The following is a 5,114-nucleotide window of genomic DNA, read 5'->3' as shown; positions in this document are numbered from 1 at the left end:
TGCTATGCCCAGCTCCTTCTTTTACCTTAAGTGGACTCTCTCTGACAGAGAATTTTAAAATGAAATGTTCTGTGTCATTTGGCTCACCCCAGGTCAAGGAGTGTTTGTCTGTAACTTCTGCCAAATGGTTTGGAATCCCATAGCTTGGCCCTGAAGTGGATGTTTCTTACATAGAGAAAGATAATTTTTCTCCGGGAAAACAACTACTGCGCATGCTTGTAGAGCTTCAGGTGCCAAAGAGAAAGAATCAATATCCTTGAAACAGGTATCTGGCATCCGTGGTTGTTAGGAAAATGGGATTTTCAGTGGCCACATAAACTCTGTAGGGTCTAGGATTATTTTGACTCTTGTTTTTACCCCAATAGAGGAGAAACTGGGACTGAAGAGGGAGGAGATACCGTCTTATAAAGATTACTCAGGATTGAAGAGCAGCAAGAAGTAGCCATTACCCAGGCTAAGTTGCACCCTAAGGTGAATGGAATATTGCTCAAGGATTAGTAGCACTTCCAGAAGGGTATTAACTGGAAGTAGTTCTCACCCAGAACCTGGGTGTCATACCTTAAGTCTAGCAATACAAATATATATATATTTTACAATACTTGGATATTGCATAAAAAAGTAATTGTGGAAAATATAATCGATACAAATCCAGTTGAGGCTCAAAGTATACATCATTCTTTAAGCAGGACTTTGAATTTATCACTTTGGGCTATTATTGTCCAGAATTTAATGGCATCCAGGTGACATACATACTCGCTATCTTAAAGGCAATACCGTTTAAACAGTCTCCAAAGAAAGGATTTATGGATCCTTACTGGGAGCCCAGTAAGATCATATCTGAATGTAAACTGCTTAGAAGAGAATAAACACCCAGGAGTCATGGAGTAACCTAATTGTCCTCCTCTTACCATGCGGAGAGTAGAAGTTTGAATCTCAGTTTTCGGTTCTTTGAGTTGAAAGATCAACTCTTCATTCTTCTGCAGTTAGGATTCTGCTATTGACACCAGCAGGATGAAGTCTGGGCCAAAATACTGCCTGCAAAGCATCTTCCAAAACTCTTAACGTCATTAGCACTGTCTGTTTGGCTATTTTAGGAGCCAAAGATGGGAATGGTCCCATCGCTAAAGAAGCCTGACCAGAGTCTGTGGCCATATGATGTAGCATAGAGAAACAGGGCAGTATTGTGTGTTTCCCTATTGATTTGTTAGAGCTGGGACTGAGGTGGATGAGCAATTCGCTCCGTTCGGCCTCCATCCAGGAGATCAGTGCCACTGGGCAGCACTGGGAAGCGTGGTCAGAGGGAGGTGTCACTGAGATTGAACCTGCCTAGCAGAGGTAAGCTCAAATATCAACACGATGTTCATTAGTACGGTGAAGAATGTGTTGCGCATGTATGGAAAGACAGATTAGATAAATGAGAGGGTCTATTAGTAAGCTGATTGCTGTCAAAGAAAGGACTCTTGGGGAGAAAGAAGTGTTCATATGAGACCAGGAAAACTTGGGCTTAGCAGAACAGAAATATTAGCGCTTTGGTTCTTACAGCAAAACCTATGTGGACAGAATGGGGAAGGACAGAACAGGAACGTGGATGAATCTGGAGAAAACCTGGTAGGAGATACAGGCATGAATATCTGGCAGGTGCCAGGAGATACTTGAGTGGATACAGCTGGTGTCTCAGGGGATTCCAGTGCTGTCATTTTAGGCAATTTCAACGTCTAGACTAGAAAAGTTACAGTAGTAACACTAAGGAAAGATGCTTACCCTTGGATGCCGAGTCAAATTGTGTCTATATACCTTTCTGGATGAAAAAGAGCGATAAAAAGCTAATTTGGGTCTAGTAAGTGGAAAGGAATCAAGTATAACAACTTATATATAAATGATATGCATTGTAGTTATGTAGATAATTGTTTGTGAACAGCTAGTGCTTTACTTGTCTGACTAAATCTTATATGGTTTCCAAATGAAGATTTGATAACATCAAGCAGCCAGGCATTCCAAAGACTAAATGTTGCACAAAGTAGGATTTCGTGTTTGAGTTTCTCTTGTTGTATTACAAAGCCTTGCATAATTCATCATCTTACATGATCAATTTACAGTTACAGGTCTTCTTGCCTTTCCTCTTTCTAAAGTTTACACCATCATCATCTTTTTATTGTTTCTCTATATGGAGATTATGATAAAATCAATCCCTAATTGTTCTTGGTATCTTTTTTTTTCCTGAAAATTCTTCAGGTCTGCTGTATGCTTTCTTTTTTCTTTTTTTTTCTCTTTTTTTTTTTTTTTGAGACAAGATGGTATTTAATGACATTAGAACGTTTTCAGCATTATTCTCTGTCCTCTTCATTGGTGGGCCTCTACTTGATTATTCTGTCATAAGCTGTTCACAATGATGGCTTAAATTATTGGCTTTTTTCAAGTTGCAGCTAACTCCAAACGTACAGTGAACATACACATTTTAAACCGTCCTTTCTTGTGCAAAGTATTCAACTGGCCGCAACTAAATAAAGTAAATGAACATGTTGGAAGTGGGGTGTGAACCCATTTTTCTACAGACTGAAAGGGTGCATAGCTGTAGTTTAAACCATTTGACCAAGCAAGGGATCAATTCTAAACCTCAGTCTAGCCAACACAAAGGGGTAGAAAAGCAGCTGGATCTTCACATGCTGGATCCAGCTCCCACAGAGCTTCTGTGCCATCCGACTCCCTGTGGGTTATGGGTTCAGGGACACGCCTAGAGCAAGATGCTGGAATTATATACCTTGTGGACAGCCTCTTGGGCCATACATAACTAGCCTCGTGTTCAAGTAACCTTATGGAGCCAAACCAGCTCTGCCTGCCTCAGGATCAGGGAAACACACATTACTTCTTCCAGCAGTGCCAGCAGATATTGAGGAAAAAGCTCAAATTTAAATAACATAAGCGAGACTGAAATGCTGGCATTTACGCCAACTGACTGTATGGTTCCAGGTCTGTAACTGCAAATGTCTATTATTTCTTTCGTCTTAAACTTGCCTACAAGAGCACATAGTGACTATTTTGTTCCACCCAAACAATCATTTGCAGTGTCTGGGTGCTAAAAATGTCATGTGTATATGAAGGATACCACACTGATGAGTATAAGAAAGGGGTACCATAACAATTCAGTCTCATAAAAACAGATACTGTAAGAGTGGAGGGTGAGACAAAAGAAGCAGCAAAAGAAAATTTATTAGTGTCTGGGGAGCCCTCAGTGAGAAAGAATGGATGATTTTTAAATTAGGGTTGTATTAAAATATCAACTCAGTAATGAGTAAGCTGAAAGAACAGCAGACATTGATATGCTCAGCAGGCAGATATACAGCAGGATCAAACATGAACAGAGGACATGAATAATTCTGCAGAAATTAGGAAGGATCGGAATATGGGGAACTAGAGAAACAAATAAAGGGGAAAATAAAGAGTAAAGAACCTAAAAAGGAGAGGAAAATCTCCGTTTTGTTCTTAGTTACAGCGATGTCCTTTTAAGTAAAACCAATCAAACTACTGTGCATTTATATTTGGCTTATTGTGATTCCTAATGAATCTTATAACTCTTACCCAGTGAAGCAGATAAAGTATAGTGGGATTTTACACTACCCCTTACCAAAATAAAGCTGATATGGTGTAGCTCAGTTGCTGTGGTGCACACGGCACCACAACACAACAAATCTTTGGCCAGAAACAGTCATCGGGAAAGAAGGAAAACAAGCATAAAAGCAAGAAACAAAAAGGATCCATGGATGGCAAGATTTTTATTTTAGAAAGGCTGAGGGAAAAGTACATGGTCCTGATATGTACAGCATTCCTTGCAAGGAGAGGCTATAAATGATGAGAAGGTTCACCCGTTCTGAAAAGAGAGTAAGGGAGAACAATACCGTCAGGTTCCTGGAGGATTTCTTTGCAATAAGGATATGTGCATCCAATGCACTTGAAACTACACAAAATGTAAAATAGCTAGTCTGAGAAAAGTCATAAGATGGGACATAAGCATTAAGCCCATAATCAACCAAAGTAGAAACATGACATGGAACTATATTAGGGAATGATTTTTATGAGACGAACAGGGCAGCTTTAAGATGGTGCAAGTGCACGCAAAGCTGCCTTTAGGGATCCTGCTACAAAACAAGATTTATTTCATGAGAGGGAAACCCGGTTACTTACTATACAAAGCAAGGAAGGCACTTGTACCTCCAGCATAGTCTGGTGCACAAGTAATACTGAAGAAATAAGTGGAAACTGGAGGCTTTCCAGCTGGTACTGATAGTAGAGGAGAAAGACCTGGGCATATCAGTGCATCACAAGAGGATAATGAGCCAGGAAAATGATGCATCTCTGAAAAAAAGGCAAACATACTGAGCGTCGGGTAGCCGTATCTAACTGAGATAGGAAGGCATTGATGTTACTGTCTAATGCACAAGTGGGAATTCACTGGAAATACCATCACAACTATGGAGCCAGCCACTTTCAAGAAAAATGAATTTAAGGTAGAGCAGCTATAGAAAAGGAGGGGAGGAGAAGAGGCTTCTTTCATCTAGCAAAAGGTTGAAAGATATGATTGCTGTCTACAAATAGATGTTGGGCAAATACCAGCAGCACTGTTCAAATACAGGACAGCATGTCACCGATGAAATGTGCACAAAAACGACTAACCAGGGAGGTTCAGCAACAACTTTCCAATCCAGAAAAAGAACTGAAAACCTTTTGCAATCAGTTTATGAACTGGAGTAAAAAATGCAGCATCTGAAACAATGGGGGATCGGCCCTGATAACTCAAGAGGCTCCTTTCAGTTCCCTGTTCTGTACAAATACTCTGCAGCAATGGAGTGAATTGTTCGGGGAAGCAGTGACACAAGATTGTATAGCTTCTAAAACCAAGAATTGTTTTGTCATTTAAGAGCAGTTCATCGCAACCTCCTTTTTACCTCTTTCTCACATATCCCCACTTTCTCCTGCATGTTTCTCTGCTGACAATTCACTGTTTGTACTGTCTCCTCTGCCAGATATCCTTGCTGCCTGTGTGCTGTGCCGCTGGTTGCTGTGACCCACGGCCTGGCTGCTCTGTCCCGTTCACCTTTGCTCGTGTGACATTATTCCTG

At 40.6% G+C, this 5,114-nt stretch overlaps 1 protein-coding gene across 1 annotated transcript in view; it reads left to right on the top strand.

The window, feature by feature from the left end:
• The window catches only part of SYNPO2L (synaptopodin 2-like), a 40,320-nt gene that overhangs the window by 1,117 nt on the left and 34,089 nt on the right, over positions 1-5,114 (top strand). The gene's annotated exons all lie outside the window — the stretch shown is intronic.

Source organism: Pygoscelis adeliae, unplaced genomic scaffold (genome assembly GCF_000699105.1).
Source record: "Pygoscelis adeliae isolate BGI_AS28 unplaced genomic scaffold, ASM69910v1 Scaffold244, whole genome shotgun sequence".
Taxonomy (NCBI): domain Eukaryota; kingdom Metazoa; phylum Chordata; class Aves; order Sphenisciformes; family Spheniscidae; genus Pygoscelis; species Pygoscelis adeliae.
This window is presented reverse-complemented; position numbering and strand designations above follow the sequence as displayed.